Genomic DNA, 19,168 nt, shown 5'->3' with positions numbered 1-19,168 from the left:
CACTTTGGAAGTGCGTATGGTCCTGCAGTCGCTTGTGGTGGCTCTGATCCACGAGTCGGAATGAAAGGCAAACGGTTGCTTCGGAACGACCCTTTGGTGTTCCAAGCGTGTGAGTTAGGTTTACCTTGCAAGGTTAAATTCGATTCAGAATCGTCCGCCTCTCACGATGATTGAGACTACGTAATCCCTTTATCACACAGAGTAACAAGAGCAACTATATGATGAGTAATACTGATGGTTGAGATTAAGAGCTCTACCTTGCTTGCTTAGTTATAAGTGCTTATCTAGAATGGATAATCACATAGAACTTGAAAGCTAAAAGTTGAAAATAAGGATCTACTCTTAGTTGCTTTTCAGCTGAAACTAAACCCAGAGCTATTATAAGCCTTCATAAGTCTAGTTACATGGCTATGTATACCATGACCGGGTAAGCCTTGCTGAGTATTAGTATACTCAGTCTTGCTAGCTTTATGTTTTTTAGGTAAAGCCCTTGAAGACCCTACTCTTTTCCTGTCATGGCCCTGTGTTTTTCCAGAAGGTTAGTCCGTGGAATGGAATTTGTCCCCGACCAACACCAATAATCCCGAGTGATGTCGTGCCCGGGCTTAGCATGACATCCATCTTGACGACGTGCTGTAAATCATCGCGTATGTTTTCCGCTGCCAAAAACCATAACTTTAGCAGTTTGTAATGTACTGCTTTTGAAAACTCTTATAATGCAATTCCTTGTGATGTAAAGTATGATGGTGATTGTATCTCTGGACTCACCTTCGTGTGAGGTAACCTTATTTGATCCTGTGTATCGGTGGTTTATCGGGACGTTACCCGACAGGCCAAGGGATTATACCGTTTGAAGCACGTTGGAGCCCTCTGGAGTGGACTCGCGTACTTGAGCCGGTATAATTCAGGTTGGTTCTGCCACAGGGTCCCTGTCCGCCCTTATATAGTCTGGGGAACAGGTTTGCATGGAAGTCCTAGTCGGGTACAAGCCCAGGAGTCCTGCCCGAGTACTTCTCAGGTAGTTTCCTACCGTGTCCGACTAGTTTTACTACTGTGCGAGTAATTCTACTGCATTACGAGTAGTTACAACAGATGTAGGGCATGGACCATGTGACAGTTCATGTATATGTAATCTAGACATATATTTTGTTAGTGTGAAATATGTGTTTGTTTGTATAAAGCTTATGTGTGTTTATGTGAAGTTTTTGAAAATTTAAAAGTGCGAGTAAAAAGGGTATTTTTGTAATTACAGAAAAACCTAGGGTTGTTTTTGCAAAATGTATTTGGGTAAGGGTAATTTCAAAATAAATGAAAAGATGGTTTTGTAAATATGCTTTTCTTATTTTATTCCCTGTAAAAAAATATATATTTATCCAAAAATTGCATTTGAAATGCATGTGTTGAAGTGGGTAAAAAGTTTGGGTAAAATGGTAAAAATAAGGATATTTACGTAATTTTATAAAAGTACAAGTCCTTTTATGCAAATGTTTGATTTACAAAAGTAACTTTCAAATTACTTAGGACTAAAGTGTAAAAAGTGCAAGTCATCATGACATGTCTATCCAACCATTATGACGAGTCTATCCCGTCATAATGACGTGTTACAAATGCTTGCATTTAGGTCCTGAATTTTATAAAATTACGCTTTTGGGACAAAAGCAATTCAAATCCGACTTTTGTTCAAAAGTTTACGTGTAAAAATGTAAATTTTGAGTTTTTGAACTTGGGCCCTAAAGCAATGTTGTAGAGTTTGAAAAACTCTCCAACTTTCGTTTTGGGCATTTCTTCATTCGGATTTTAAATCTACCGGAAATTTTGTTTTACAGTCAGGCCCCTGCAGTTTTCTGTATTTGCATTTAGGTCCTTGAGAAAGTCCATCTGTTCTTCTCCTCTTCTCTTCTTTATCCTGACGCTTCCCTTCTGTTCTTTTATCTCCACCGGCGGCACATGTTCTGGTTCCATCCTATCCCCACTGTTTTCTCTCTCTCTCTCCGTTTACTTCCACACACAGCAGGCAGAGCAAGCGAGCCGGCGGCTTGGGCAGACGGAGGCCGGCGCGAGGCCTGAGGCCGTGGGCAGGCTCGGGCGGCCTGGGCGCGGGCGTGTGCGGCGAGGCCGGGTCCTGGCGGCGCACGCGCGGGCATCGCGGGAGATGGGCCCAAGAGCAAGCGGGGCGGGAGCAGTAAGCAGCAGCGCCAGAGCAAGGGGGGTCCGAGTGGCGAGCGGAGCACCGGAGAGCGAGCGACGGCAGGAGCTTGGGGGCGCGCGGGCGCTACGCGGCGCAGCGCGGGCCGCGGGAGCAGAGCGGCAGGCAGGCTAGCGGCAGCTCCAGGCGGGCAGGCGACGGCTCGGCGCAGCGTGCGACGCGCGGGCGCGGCCAGGCGTAGGCGAGCTGGAGCTGCAGAGGCGCAGGGAACGGCGGGCCCAAGCGGTGGTGCAGCTCTAGCGGGGCGCGCGGACGGCAGGCCAGCGGTGCGGCTGCAGCCCTGCAGGCGGGCCCGAGGCTGATGTCGCGCAGGTGGACCGAGCGGGAGTGCGTGGGAGCGACGCAGTGCAGAAGCAGGTGGACAACCTGGAGAGGAGAAAGAAGGAGCTAACGAACGCCAACTGCAAACCAGGAGTTCAGAACACGAGCGAGATTGTAACTCCCATTGTTTCTGCTACTTGCCTCAACGATACCGAGATCATGGTTCAGGTCAGCCGGCAGAGCAATGCGGCTGCCACAAGTCTTACTTTGTCCAAGTGCATTGAAGTGCTGGAGCGAAGCAGCCTAGGCGCATGGGTGGAGTAACAGCAGCGCGAACAGGCACGCGTGAGTGGGCAAGCGCAGGACTGGAACGGTTCGCGAGCGGTGCCGGAGCGGAACGTGGGCGACGCCGAGCCCCTGCGCCAGGACCGGCGGTGCGTAGCGGGATTTCTGCGCGAGAAGCGGGAACATGGTGGCGTCGACCCTGACTACGCCACGGTGATCTTTGGTGGTGCAGAAGTGGCCGTATCGAAGATGCAATTAAGGTGTTCGACGAAATGCTGGCCGCGAGAGAAGTGATGCCAACTGCGGAGATGTACAACGCATCGATCGGAGGCCGTTGAGGAGAGGACAACGAAAGGCACGACCCTAAGGCAAGTGAACCACGGTCCTCGCGAAGGCGGAGAAATGGTTATAGCGTGGCGAATTCGAAAGGAGCAACTGTGCGGGTGTGCCGACCATGTCTCAGCGGCACACGCGCATGGGCAGTGAAGGCTTAACCCGTGAACAAGAGGACCTTGAGGTTCGCGGAGGATTTGGCATAGCGAACCAATCCGGCTCTGTCGTCTCGTCCCAGGAGTCCACGACACCCAGCAATTCCTTTTCCTCGTCGATCACTGAGCAAGACCACGAGTCACCACGGAGACTATTCCTTCGGCTATCTTCCACCCACGGCAACCATGCTCGGCAAGCCCCTTCGTCATCCACGGGATCTCGTTATCGTCGAGCTTTTCTCTTCGCCAATCCTATTCACCGCGGGAATTTACTTTCCGCGTATTCTTCTTCATAACCAAGGCTACCTCAAGGTTTGCCCTAACCTACTGAATCTTCTTAATGCCAGCGATTCCTTTGCCGGGATATCGTCGTTAACATCCTGTTATCTGTTTTCCCCGACTAGGGACTTGATTGCTATATTTTAAAAAGTTCTAGGGTGTTTTCTGTAAGATTTCCAGAACTTTCTTTATTTCAAATCGATGAACTTCTATATTTCATAGATTTTCATAGGAAGTTCATAAAAATGTAAAATCAGTTTCGTTTGAAACCCTAAGTCAAACTCTACAAGTTTTATGTTATGATCTTGAGTTGAGATCTTTGATGTGTGGTCTAGGTCAAATGTTAGGGAATGAATGTTTTATTGTGCTTTATATTGTATGCTTGTATTATAGCTAAAGCGTAAGCTATAGAAGTTATGTCATAAGTGGAGATATGCGATATCTAGTTAATCCTTTCCCACGAAGTGCTCATATCCTTACCGTTAAGACGTTATCCTTGTTTTGATTGCCGTTTCCTTAAGATCCTTTTCGTAAAAGGATCCCTGTTAGTTTATGTACTTTTGTTGCTTAGCTTATACACCTCTACGGCTATGCTTCAACGTCGACTATCAGTTCAACCGCTAAACATTCGTTTCCTTTGAGTTTAGAATATTTCTGCGTAACAGCTGTCAGCCGATATATTTCTTGTGATATGCTTCTACTATCGGCTAGTTAGCTGATACGATTGTTACCTTTCTAGTATCGGCTACAGTCGATACAATTCTTTTATCTATCCTACATCGACTGCACAGAGTCGATGTATCAAAGGTATACACACAATCTTAGGGTTCTTGCCATCAGCCGACCCAAGCCGATTTTGGTTGCTTTTCCATATCGGTCAAACACGGCCGATCAATCTTTAGTTTTCCCATCCTTATCCACACACCTCTATCAGCCGATTTATCGATTGAGAGATCGGCTATCTATATCTATCGGTCATGTATCCTCAACCACACTCCCATCGGCTGTGCGTCACTCAATAATTGTGCTGACGTAATCGAGTCGATACAACCACACCTAGTTACCCAGCATAATCCTTAAGCACATCTCAAATAGAACACAACTGTTTTAGGAATCATCCTTCTACCAAAATAATCGATGCTTTCATCGATCACCTAGGAAATCGATACACCTTTCCATCAGCTAAACCCTGTTGTTTCCAATCGGCTTTATTGTAATCTTCAACGAGTAGCTGATTCTAGTTGGTTGTCCCCCTAAAGCTTTGTCTAGGTTTAGTTCAGATCTTTTTGGTTGTTATGTGAATAATGTGTTAAATGAGTGTTAGATTGCAACTTTATTGTGAAGTAAGATAGTTTTGTGTGCATATTTGAATGTGATGTCGCATTACATGTAGATACGACTACTTCGGCAACGGTATCTACAAGATCTCCCTAAAGTCTACGGAGGATGTTCCTGAAGATCAAGTAAATGTCACCAAGGGAATATCTGAAGCCCCGAACCAAAGTTTGAAAGATGTTAACATTTCTAACTTCAGCCCCACCAGTAAAGGCAAGCCCCGGACATAACCCACTATTTTTATTACACTGCAACCTATATCTATTTACGTATTCTATGCATTAAGTTCTTAGGAATTGCTTGAAACCCTAGTTGCATTCTCCTAGGAACCAATGTGATGGATACTAGTACTTGAGTCCGACTAGCTGCTATGCTAATAGGACCGGTAGAAGTCGGGTGATTTCCTGTCACTCGCGCGATATAGGAATTGTAATGCTTACATTCCTGTTATCACTATAAGGATGACGGACGGGAGTTTGTGAGGTATCATGATTGAGGTGATACCCCGTCTGTGTTGTTAAAATTACTGATAAGGTCGCAGCGTGTGGTGATCGGGGTTAAGCGTTTGAAAGTACTAACCACATGCCGCGAAATATGGTAAGCGGTAAGCCTAGTAGCCAATCGGCCCGAGTAGTGGACATACCTCCCACCACTCGTCTTGCTTCTTTTGGTTACTTATGTTCGACGTGTAGGCATACGTGTTGCTGGGCAACCAGGAGTACGGGTTTTGTAGTCGCGCTACAGACGTACGTCCTGCACTTTGGAAGTGCGTATGACCTGCAGTCGCTTGTGGTGGATCTGATCCATGAGTCGGAATGAAAGGCAAACGGTTGCTTCGGAACGACCCTGTGGTGTTCCAAGCGTGTGTGTTAGGTTTACCTTGCAAGGTTAAATTCGATTCGAATCGTCCGCCTCTCACGATGATTGAGACTGCTTAATTCCTTTGTCACATTGAGTAATAAGAGCAATCTTATGATTATCAAAGATGATGCTTTGATTAAAGGTTCTACCATGTCTGAGTAGTTATAGGTGCTTACCTAGAATGGATAATCAACTAGAATCTGAAAGCTAAAAGTTGAAATTAAGGATCTACTCTTAGTTGCTTTTCAGCTGAAACTAAACCCAGAGCTATTATAAGCCTTCATGAGTCTAGTTATGGGCTAAAGTATACCCAATCCCGGGTAAGCCTTGCTGAGTATTAGTATACTCAGCCTTGCTAGCTTTATGTTTTTCAGGTAAAGCCTTTGAAGACCCTACCCTTTCCTTGTCATGGCCCTGTGCTTTTCCAGAAGATTGGTCCGAGGAATGGGATCCGTCCCCGGCCAGCACTGGTGATATCGAGCGATGTCGTGCTCGGGCTTAGCATGACATCCGTCTTAATGACGTGTTGTAATCATCGCATATGTTTTCCGCTGCTAAAAACTATAGTTTTAACAGTTTGTAATCTTTTCTCTGAATTTTAAATCTTCGTACCTCTTTTGGAACCCTTGTAACGTAATTTTCTCTGTAATGTAAAATGTGATGGTGATTGTATCTCTGGACTCACCTTCGTGTGAGGTAACCTTATTTGATCCTGTGTATCGGTGGTTTATCGGGACGTTACCCGACAGGCCAAGGGATTATACCGTTTGAAGCACGTTGGAGCCCTCTGGAGTGGACTCGCGTACTTGAGCCGGTATAATTCAGGTTGGTTCTGCCACAGCTGGTATCAGAGCTATAAGGTTACCCTGGAGATACATTTTACCTTAAAAAATGTTTTCAGTATAAAATTTTGACCAACAGAGTATTTGGCAAAACTACGTTGGATTCGTTAAGGATTGTACTTAGTACGTAAAGCCCTAGGGTAATGCTTATAAGGGAAATAGAGGTGGCTATAATATATATATAATACTAACTACCAGCATTACTTTTCTGTCAAAACTTAAATTCATGCACAACTCAACCTTACATTCTGTAACGACACCTTCGACGATGAGGTAAGGAGGTAAGGATCCTCAGCCAACTGAGGGAGCTTGGCCTTCCCGTCGGTGATGCGAACCGAACGCTGTTTCTCAAGCAGTGGCCTACTTGAGATGCTGCCAATGTACCAACCTCGGTTGACTACATTGGGAGTATATGGTTCGGCGCAGGGTATGGCGATCGCAGTTCATACCCCCGCATTTTGCGGTACCCCCGTGAATACGTTGTTTCGACGACGTATGTTAACGTTGTCTGTACGGCGGTAATTGTACAGATGCTGTTTCTATAGTGGACAGTAATGATTGGGGACGCTTTCATGACATGCTGGCATGAAAGGTTCAATATATACATCTTGTGATTTTCTGCAGGTACGCTAACCTCGTTACGTAAGCTTGAACGTAAGAACGACTAGTATATATAGGGAGAGACGTATTATTATGCCACCGTACTTAACCACGTAAGACCAAGACTACTTGGCAGTTATTTTTGTTTGTGAGGACGATAGAACGTGCATGCATCATGTTATCTTGGATTGACCTGATTGTCTTGGTTGTTACGTTGATGAACTGAAATATGTGCTTGTATCTGAATGCCTGTTTTGATTTTGTGTGGTAAGAGCCAACGTAATCTGCTAGGCTAACTTAGAGTTGAGAACGCCTTTTGTGAATCAAGTGGAATGGGTTATATTTGAACCCTATCACCAATCTTAGCTTGACAGCTAAATCAAACCCTTGATCTTGCTTTTCCTTAAGGGTTAAATCTTGATAGTTGTCAGCAAACCCTTGGATCCATTATTTAGTGAATCATCTGTCCTCTCTCGATGTTGTACCATATCTTGTTGTCTATTCTGGTTACAACATCTGAAAGTTGCACCTTCGATTTTTGCTCAGATGATTTTGGATAAATTAAAAAGATGTATGACAATAATTACTTTTTGCATACAATTCTCCCGGCAAAAAAGTCATGCATCATAACATATACCATTTTGGTCAATGCATGGTGTTGCATCATCATCGAAAGCCCGTAGACTAACTAACGAGTGTGCCTCTTGTACAGCTTTAGGTTGTCTTCGGCTTCTTAAGACCTATCTTGCTGCTGTTGGCACTATAGGGTTGCTATTCCTCTTTTGTGGTGGTGTTTAATCACAAGATCATGTTGCCGTGTCGGAACCTAAGGCCTCATGTGTGCTGCAGCCATATGATTGAGCCATTAGGAGCGCACTAGTGACTAGGTCTATGTGACGTAACCCCACTGCAATCCCCTTTTATGCAACCTTACTAGTGTCCTAACTTTTGATCCTCGCTTAAGGATATAGAACCACCCAGGTGATTAGTTACGAGAGAACGGTTGCAGGGTGCGAGTCGTGTATATCATCAACCCATGATAGCAGTATGCATCATACTTCATGCATTTCATACGTGCATGCATTGCAAGTATCATCATCCTTGCATCATAGTGTATGCATCATTTGATCAACATCATGGCAATTGCATTGTGTCTTATGCATCATCTCAGTCGTGCATGGGATCCCTCATCCTCATGTTGCACCATCATTGTAATCATACATCTCAGTAGTGCATCATGTTCATGGTTATATATCGAGCATTGCACTCTGAATTGAAGCATCTTATCATTATCCCTTGATTGCATCGGCATAAATAGGCATGTTTTGCAATCAACCTCATTTAAATCATTCAAGTAATAAACTCTGAGCAGAAATGTTTCAAACCTCACTTATCAGTCTCTTGTGCTATCCTTACTTGTTGTCCATGAGTTTTGTGATGAATGTCATCGACATTTATCGTCCTTATGTATAATCTCTTATCTTGTTAAACTCATCTATGTACCATCTCTTCAGGCTCTCGTTATACTCATCTCGTCATGCTCTTGTCATCAACCTCAATCTTCTCTAGTATGTTTGTTTTCTGTTACTTTTGATGGGTGAATTGCTTCTCTTCCCTTAAGAGTCTTTCGTCCGAATCTCGGGACGAGATTCTTTTTAGGGGGGAAGGCTGTGACAGTTCATGTATATGTAATCTAGACATATATTTTGTTAGTGTGAAATATGTGTTTGTTTGTATAAAGCTTATGTGTGTTTATGTGAAGTTTTTGAAAATTTAAAAGTGCGAGTAAAAAGGGTATTTTTGTAATTACAGAAAAACCTAGGGTTGTTTTTGCAAAATGTATTTGGGTAAGGGTAATTTCAAAATAAATGAAAAGATGGTTTTGTAAATATGCTTTTCTTATTTTATTCCCTGTAAAAAAATATATATTTATCCAAAAATTGCATTTGAAATGCATGTGTTGAAGTGGGTAAAAAGTTTGGGTAAAATGGTAAAAATAAGGATATTTACGTAATTTTATAAAAGTACAAGTCCTTTTATGCAAATGTTTGATTTACAAAAGTAACTTTCAAATTACTTAGGACTAAAGTGTAAAAAGTGCAAGTCATCATGACATGTCTATCCAACCATTATGACGAGTCTATCCCGTCATAATGACGTGTTACAAATGCTTGCATTTAGGTCCTGAATTTTATAAAATTACGCTTTTGGGACAAAAGCAATTCAAATCCGACTTTTGTTCAAAAGTTTACGTGTAAAAATGTAAATTTTGAGTTTTTGAACTTGGGCCCTAAAGCAATGTTGTAGAGTTTGAAAAACTCTCCAACTTTCGTTTTGGGCATTTCTTCATTCGGATTTTAAATCTACCGGAAATTTTGTTTTACAGTCAGGCCCCTGCAGTTTTCTGTATTTGCATTTAGGTCCTTGAGAAAGTCCATCTGTTCTTCTCCTCTTCTCTTCTTTATCCTGACGCTTCCCTTCTGTTCTTTTATCTCCACCGGCGGCACATGTTCTGGTTCCATCCTATCCCCACTGTTTTCTCTCTCTCTCTCCGTTTACTTCCACACACAGCAGGCAGAGCAAGCGAGCCGGCGGCTTGGGCAGACGGAGGCCGGCGCGAGGCCTGAGGCCGTGGGCAGGCTCGGGCGGCCTGGGCGCGGGCGTGTGCGGCGAGGCCGGGTCCTGGCGGCGCACGCGCGGGCATCGCGGGAGATGGGCCCAAGAGCAAGCGGGGCGGGAGCAGTAAGCAGCAGCGCCAGAGCAAGGGGGGTCCGAGTGGCGAGCGGAGCACCGGAGAGCGAGCGACGGCAGGAGCTTGGGGGCGCGCGGGCGCTACGCGGCGCAGCGCGGGCCGCGGGAGCAGAGCGGCAGGCAGGCTAGCGGCAGCTCCAGGCGGGCAGGCGACGGCTCGGCGCAGCGTGCGACGCGCGGGCGCGGCCAGGCGTAGGCGAGCTGGAGCTGCAGAGGCGCAGGGAACGGCGGGCCCAAGCGGTGGTGCAGCTCTAGCGGGGCGCGCGGACGGCAGGCCAGCGGTGCGGCTGCAGCCCTGCAGGCGGGCCCGAGGCTGATGTCGCGCAGGTGGACCGAGCGGGAGTGCGTGGGAGCGACGCAGTGCAGAAGCAGGTGGACAACCTGGAGAGGAGAAAGAAGGAGCTAACGAACGCCAACTGCAAACCAGGAGTTCAGAACACGAGCGAGATTGTAACTCCCATTGTTTCTGCTACTTGCCTCAACGATACCGAGATCATGGTTCAGGTCAGCCGGCAGAGCAATGCGGCTGCCACAAGTCTTACTTTGTCCAAGTGCATTGAAGTGCTGGAGCGAAGCAGCCTAGGCGCATGGGTGGAGTAACAGCAGCGCGAACAGGCACGCGTGAGTGGGCAAGCGCAGGACTGGAACGGTTCGCGAGCGGTGCCGGAGCGGAACGTGGGCGACGCCGAGCCCCTGCGCCAGGACCGGCGGTGCGTAGCGGGATTTCTGCGCGAGAAGCGGGAACATGGTGGCGTCGACCCTGACTACGCCACGGTGATCTTTGGTGGTGCAGAAGTGGCCGTATCGAAGATGCAATTAAGGTGTTCGACGAAATGCTGGCCGCGAGAGAAGTGATGCCAACTGCGGAGATGTACAACGCATCGATCGGAGGCCGTTGAGGAGAGGACAACGAAAGGCACGACCCTAAGGCAAGTGAACCACGGTCCTCGCGAAGGCGGAGAAATGGTTATAGCGTGGCGAATTCGAAAGGAGCAACTGTGCGGGTGTGCCGACCATGTCTCAGCGGCACACGCGCATGGGCAGTGAAGGCTTAACCCGTGAACAAGAGGACCTTGAGGTTCGCGGAGGATTTGGCATAGCGAACCAATCCGGCTCTGTCGTCTCGTCCCAGGAGTCCACGACACCCAGCAATTCCTTTTCCTCGTCGATCACTGAGCAAGACCACGAGTCACCACGGAGACTATTCCTTCGGCTATCTTCCACCCACGGCAACCATGCTCGGCAAGCCCCTTCGTCATCCACGGGATCTCGTTATCGTCGAGCTTTTCTCTTCGCCAATCCTATTCACCGCGGGAATTTACTTTCCGCGTATTCTTCTTCATAACCAAGGCTACCTCAAGGTTTGCCCTAACCTACTGAATCTTCTTAATGCCAGCGATTCCTTTGCCGGGATATCGTCGTTAACATCCTGTTATCTGTTTTCCCCGACTAGGGACTTGATTGCTATATTTTAAAAAGTTCTAGGGTGTTTTCTGTAAGATTTCCAGAACTTTCTTTATTTCAAATCGATGAACTTCTATATTTCATAGATTTTCATAGGAAGTTCATAAAAATGTAAAATCAGTTTCGTTTGAAACCCTAAGTCAAACTCTACAAGTTTTATGTTATGATCTTGAGTTGAGATCTTTGATGTGTGGTCTAGGTCAAATGTTAGGGAATGAATGTTTTATTGTGCTTTATATTGTATGCTTGTATTATAGCTAAAGCGTAAGCTATAGAAGTTATGTCATAAGTGGAGATATGCGATATCTAGTTAATCCTTTCCCACGAAGTGCTCATATCCTTACCGTTAAGACGTTATCCTTGTTTTGATTGCCGTTTCCTTAAGATCCTTTTCGTAAAAGGATCCCTGTTAGTTTATGTACTTTTGTTGCTTAGCTTATACACCTCTACGGCTATGCTTCAACGTCGACTATCAGTTCAACCGCTAAACATTCGTTTCCTTTGAGTTTAGAATATTTCTGCGTAACAGCTGTCAGCCGATATATTTCTTGTGATATGCTTCTACTATCGGCTAGTTAGCTGATACGATTGTTACCTTTCTAGTATCGGCTACAGTCGATACAATTCTTTTATCTATCCTACATCGACTGCACAGAGTCGATGTATCAAAGGTATACACACAATCTTAGGGTTCTTGCCATCAGCCGACCCAAGCCGATTTTGGTTGCTTTTCCATATCGGTCAAACACGGCCGATCAATCTTTAGTTTTCCCATCCTTATCCACACACCTCTATCAGCCGATTTATCGATTGAGAGATCGGCTATCTATATCTATCGGTCATGTATCCTCAACCACACTCCCATCGGCTGTGCGTCACTCAATAATTGTGCTGACGTAATCGAGTCGATACAACCACACCTAGTTACCCAGCATAATCCTTAAGCACATCTCAAATAGAACACAACTGTTTTAGGAATCATCCTTCTACCAAAATAATCGATGCTTTCATCGATCACCTAGGAAATCGATACACCTTTCCATCAGCTAAACCCTGTTGTTTCCAATCGGCTTTATTGTAATCTTCAACGAGTAGCTGATTCTAGTTGGTTGTCCCCCTAAAGCTTTGTCTAGGTTTAGTTCAGATCTTTTTGGTTGTTATGTGAATAATGTGTTAAATGAGTGTTAGATTGCAACTTTATTGTGAAGTAAGATAGTTTTGTGTGCATATTTGAATGTGATGTCGCATTACATGTAGATACGACTACTTCGGCAACGGTATCTACAAGATCTCCCTAAAGTCTACGGAGGATGTTCCTGAAGATCAAGTAAATGTCACCAAGGGAATATCTGAAGCCCCGAACCAAAGTTTGAAAGATGTTAACATTTCTAACTTCAGCCCCACCAGTAAAGGCAAGCCCCGGACATAACCCACTATTTTTATTACACTGCAACCTATATCTATTTACGTATTCTATGCATTAAGTTCTTAGGAATTGCTTGAAACCCTAGTTGCATTCTCCTAGGAACCAATGTGATGGATACTAGTACTTGAGTCCGACTAGCTGCTATGCTAATAGGACCGGTAGAAGTCGGGTGATTTCCTGTCACTCGCGCGATATAGGAATTGTAATGCTTACATTCCTGTTATCACTATAAGGATGACGGACGGGAGTTTGTGAGGTATCATGATTGAGGTGATACCCCGTCTGTGTTGTTAAAATTACTGATAAGGTCGCAGCGTGTGGTGATCGGGGTTAAGCGTTTGAAAGTACTAACCACATGCCGCGAAATATGGTAAGCGGTAAGCCTAGTAGCCAATCGGCCCGAGTAGTGGACATACCTCCCACCACTCGTCTTGCTTCTTTTGGTTACTTATGTTCGACGTGTAGGCATACGTGTTGCTGGGCAACCAGGAGTACGGGTTTTGTAGTCGCGCTACAGACGTACGTCCTGCACTTTGGAAGTGCGTATGACCTGCAGTCGCTTGTGGTGGATCTGATCCATGAGTCGGAATGAAAGGCAAACGGTTGCTTCGGAACGACCCTGTGGTGTTCCAAGCGTGTGTGTTAGGTTTACCTTGCAAGGTTAAATTCGATTCGAATCGTCCGCCTCTCACGATGATTGAGACTGCTTAATTCCTTTGTCACATTGAGTAATAAGAGCAATCTTATGATTATCAAAGATGATGCTTTGATTAAAGGTTCTACCATGTCTGAGTAGTTATAGGTGCTTACCTAGAATGGATAATCAACTAGAATCTGAAAGCTAAAAGTTGAAATTAAGGATCTACTCTTAGTTGCTTTTCAGCTGAAACTAAACCCAGAGCTATTATAAGCCTTCATGAGTCTAGTTATGGGCTAAAGTATACCCAATCCCGGGTAAGCCTTGCTGAGTATTAGTATACTCAGCCTTGCTAGCTTTATGTTTTTCAGGTAAAGCCTTTGAAGACCCTACCCTTTCCTTGTCATGGCCCTGTGCTTTTCCAGAAGATTGGTCCGAGGAATGGGATCCGTCCCCGGCCAGCACTGGTGATATCGAGCGATGTCGTGCTCGGGCTTAGCATGACATCCGTCTTAATGACGTGTTGTAATCATCGCATATGTTTTCCGCTGCTAAAAACTATAGTTTTAACAGTTTGTAATCTTTTCTCTGAATTTTAAATCTTCGTACCTCTTTTGGAACCCTTGTAACGTAATTTTCTCTGTAATGTAAAATGTGATGGTGATTGTATCTCTGGACTCACCTTCGTGTGAGGTAACCTTATTTGATCCTGTGTATCGGTGGTTTATCGGGACGTTACCCGACAGGCCAAGGGATTATACCGTTTGAAGCACGTTGGAGCCCTCTGGAGTGGACTCGCGTACTTGAGCCGGTATAATTCAGGTTGGTTCTGCCACAGACCATGTCCCATCACATATCCTAGGTGAAGTGTGCCACGTGAACAGTCCCGTGTGCCCGGGTCTGACAAGCCCCCGAGCTCTTGTAGCCGAGTACTGCAGGCGTCCGAGTACTTCTAGAGGCGTCTTCGAGTTCTCCCGAACTTCATCTTGAAGGTGTCCTCCGAGTGCTTTTCTGGCTGCGTCAAGGCTGTGAGATGCTCATACCTCGAGTAGTTGTCCAGACTTCTTTTATATGGGGTGCGATTAAACTCACACTCCATATGGAGTAGCCCCGAGCCTTAGGTTGACTCATAGAATCAGGCTGAGAGTCAATTTAATCTTGAATCTTTTATCCTTATCTTCCAGCAGATTTAAAAAAATAAGTCGCTGATGACATGTGTCCCACAGCCCCCGAGTCTTGAATCCAAATCCCCAAGGTTTTGGAATAAAGGATCCAAAGAATCATGGCATGCAATAAATGACGGCAAAGATTTGATGGTGAACATGGGTAAATTGGTGTAGTAAATTTGAAAACCTCTTTTTTCAGGATGAATTCCCTAAAAAATAGTTAAACAAATAGCATCACCAACAAACACCTAAAATTACCTCTTAAATCAATCTTTGTGCCCTGAGGCAATGACTACATAAGACCTCTGGTAATAATATGAACAAATCCCTTATTTCGGAATAAAATTCCTGAAATAATGGTTAATAAACATCTACCCAAGATAAATCTTAAAAAGCCTCTTGGATCGGGTATTGTCGATTAATTTTACAGCGTCCAGCATGTAAGCATGAGAGCTGTCACTTGAGGCACGCTGAGTGCCTTGTTCCATCAAGCCCCCGAGCCGAGGCACCAGATGAATATCATAGAGTATACATAGCAATCGGTGATGTCAGCCCCCAAGCCCAGGCGTTGGGCAAGTAGCCGTTGGTGATTGAACAGTCGATGAAGCCATCTAGTCGGAGTCGATCCCGGCTAGGGTTGTAGGCAAGGCAAGTAGTCAAAGTAGTCGAACAGGTGTACAACTAGTCATAAACTAGTAAACTTCTTATCAAGGGAGTCAGGCCCCTTCAATAACATAGTGTACAAGTCGAAAACTAGTAACATATTACTGGAAATAAGGGAGCGAGGCTCCTTCAGCAAACTTGCACATAGTACAAGTCGTAAATGAGTAAAACAGAGTTGTATTGGAAGTATGAGCACAAAGCCCCTTCATTAACCCAAGAGACTAGTCGGAAACTATCAATTAGGTACTAGAAATATGGGTGCGAGGCCCCTTCAGAAAACTTGTGCGTAATACCAGTCATGAACCGGTAAAATGGAGTTGTGAAAGGCCCTTGTTTGGTTTTGGTAATTGAGTGACAACTTAGGTGGACTAATAAGTGTTTATGTTGAGATACATAGGAGATTAGTCCACACAAAGACACTAGTATGAGCAACATGTGCCATGGAGGAGAAATGGCTAAGGGTTGATGCTATGCTCATATAGTGTGATCGAGGAGCTCATTGCATATGAGACATAACATGGAGTTATGTGACCAAAATGGAGAAGATCAAGACAAGGCTTGGCTTAATGGACCGGTTGCAATGGAGAAGGGCAAGTCAAGGCTTTGAAGCGAGGGACCGCGAGGCGGTGAAGCTTGGGCAAGATTTGGCGCCGATGGACCGAGGCAACGGTGAAGAGCGAGCAAGGTCAAGATCGATGGACCAAAGAGGTCATGTGATGATATGGAGTGGATCATATCATTCAAGGAAGATCAAGCCAAGTGTTGACTTATGAAGATGATCAAAAGGCTTGATGAAATTTGGTGCTTGTGTGGCATCAACATTTGGGAAAATGAAATGAAATGCGCAAGGCAAAGGTATGACTTTTAGGCCATTTCATTTCACCGGTCAAAGGTTGTGTAGAGAAGTGCATGCCCGGATTTAGGATAGATGGCCGTACTATCAAGAGGGGCAAACTTGTTTGCATATCGGTCATTTAGTGCCACTTGAGCGATCTAACATTGCGATGTTGCTAGGATCGAGTGGCGTGGTGAGATCAAGTGAAAATCCTTTGAAAATGATTGTGAAATGCTAACACCCATGCACATGGTGTTGTTCATGTGGTGGTGTTGGCACATTTGCAAAGGAGAAAGAGTTGGAGTTGATGTTGATCAACTTTGGGAAGAGGAAGGTTTTTCGGTTTTCTCCGGAAATTAGGTTGTCTCTTGGAGTGGAATACTGCTTTGATCCATTGTGTTTTGGACCAAGTATTTAGTTGGGTTGTGTAGCCCTCTGAATTAGCTTTCCATAGAGTCCAAGATCACCTAATTTGGACATCGGAGCTAAGAGTTATGGCCGTTTTACCGAGGTACATTTCTGCTGGAAATAGACCTGCGGACGGTTCGCCCATGGGGGGCGGACGGTCCGCCGTTATCCCGGATGAGCTCTAATAGAGCCGTTTTTGGCTCTGTTGGTGGTCCAAAATGAACTGCAGACCGTCCGGTCCTTGGGGGCGAACGGTCCGCCTCCTTGGGGCCGAACGGTCCGCCTCCTACTGAAAATTCTGGGATAGAAACACTATGGTTTCTGTGTGTGCTCACTTTTTGAACTGCGGACAGTCCGCCCATGGGGAGCGGATAGTCTGCCGGTCACTTCCAGATTTAGTCAGAGACGTTTGCAAATCGGTTGGTTCGAAGTTTTGAACCGCGGACAGTCTGCCCCAGGGGCGCGGACAGTCCGCCCGGGGCTCTAACGGTCGACTCTGACACATAATAATTGCAGTTCTAGCCGTTGGTTTTGAATGGCGGACGGTCCGGTTTCTGTGAGGCGGACAGTCTACGAAATCTCTGTTTTTACGGGATTTGAGTGTAACGGCTAGTTTGGGGCCTCCCTCTATAAATAGAGGGTGTGGCCGGTCATTTGAGGGTGCTGAGCACCTTGGGGACTTGGTGTCCATGTGTGAGAGTGCTTGAGAGCCCTCTACTCACTCTAACTTGATAGTGATCATCCGATTGAGTGAGAGAGCGATTCTAGTGCGATTGCTTTGAGAGATTGCATCAAGTGGCACTAGATGATCGTGTTGCAAGCCGGTGTGCTTGTTACTCTTGGAGGTTGCCACCTCCTAGACGGCTTGGTGGGAAGAGGCTCCGTTGAAGCCCGCAAGAAGATTGTGTGGTGCTCCGGAGAAGAGATTGTGAGGGGTATTGTGCTCTCCCCGCGGGAGCCGCGAAGAGCAACTCTAGTTGAGCGAGACGTGAAGAGCAACAAGTGGTTCGTCCGGATCATGTGCTAGAGCTCGGTGTGAGCACTCCACGTGGGAGAGTGTGCCTTGAGAATCACCACTAGCAAGAGGATCGGCGGCAACATTGGAGCTTGTCTCAATGGGGATTAGCTTGGTGGCAACCAAGTGAACCTCGGGATAAAAAATCACCGTGTCAATCTTGTCTACTCTTCTCGGTGGTTTGCATTCTCCAAATCACAAGCCTTGTATTTACATTCATATATATCTTGTGCTTGTGTAGTTGCTCTCTAGTGTTTAGTTAGTTTGTGTAGCTTGCTAATCATCTTCTTGCTTGTGTAGCTAGAAGTAGAGATCATAGTGTAACTAGTTAGCTTGTGTAGTTTAATTAGTTGCTCTTGCTTAGATTGTGTAGCTAAGCAAGTTGAGCTCTTGAGTTTGTATTGTGTATTCTTATCCTTGAGCATCTAGTGAGCTTAGGTTTGGCTTTGTGCTATTGCCCATTAGAATTGTGTAGGAGCTCCCCTTGTTTGTGAAGTACTAGTGCTTAGACTTGTGTGGCTTGGCATTAGAATTGTTAGGAGAGCTCTTTCTAGCTTGGCACTCCATTTGCTTTGTGTAGGATCTTTTTGGAAGTGCCTTAGAGTCATAGTTAGAGGGGTGAAGTCTTGGCTAAGCGAATAGTTTCAATTCCGCATAAGTTTCGGTTAGCCGGCGCAATTGATTTTAGAAAGGACTATTCACCCCCCCTCTAGTCCGCCATCTCGATCCTACATGTGGTATCAGAGCCGAGGTCTCTCATTTGTGGTCCTTACCGACCCGAGAGGATGGCGTCTTATGGGCTAGATGTTGAGTGTCCACACATTTTTGATGGCACACACTTTGCACGGTGGAAAAATTGAATGACACATAATTTTAAGTTTTTTTGCCCTCAAATGTGGTGGATGGTAGATGTAGGTTTTTCTCATGTGTTGGATGAAAGAAATCTAACTCAAACACAAGAGAAATGCCTAGATCTAGACATCCAAGCTACTAACATATTATTTAGATCTTTGCATGATTGCATTCTCTGTGAGGTCATGGACAAGGAAACCGCCCATGAGATTTGGAGTTATCTAAATGAGAAATATGGGGCGGCCTCCGATGATCATGATGATTTTAAGGCCATACAGGAAATACATGAGGATGGTGAGCACATCCACGATATGGTAGTTGTGGAAGATTGCTCCACCTCATGGTCAAGTGATGATGATGATGATGATGATGATGATGATGATGACCAATGTACAATTAGCTCACTTGACATGATTGATGGTGATGATTCAAGTGATGCAAATGATGATCCTACTCCAAGCACACTTGATGATCAAGTTGGTTCATACATGGATGATATTTCTACTTCAAGCTCATCTCCATCATCACATTGCTTCAGGTCACAAGGTGACACAAAGGTATCAAATTGCAAGGTGATTGATCCTAATTCATATAATGAGCTCTTGAATAGATATACTAGCATGAATAAATTATTTGAGAAAGTGTTAGCCAAAACAATCAAATTGGAAAAAGAAAACTCATTTCTCAAAGACACATGTGAACAACAAAAACATCTACTTTATGTCATGAGTTGTTCACATGAGGAGCTGAAATTGACTCATGAGGAGCTTAGTGTTGCTCATGAGAACTTGGTA

This window comes from Panicum hallii, chromosome 9, assembly GCF_002211085.1.
Source record: "Panicum hallii strain FIL2 chromosome 9, PHallii_v3.1, whole genome shotgun sequence".
Taxonomy (NCBI): domain Eukaryota; kingdom Viridiplantae; phylum Streptophyta; class Magnoliopsida; order Poales; family Poaceae; genus Panicum; species Panicum hallii.
This window is presented reverse-complemented; position numbering follows the sequence as displayed.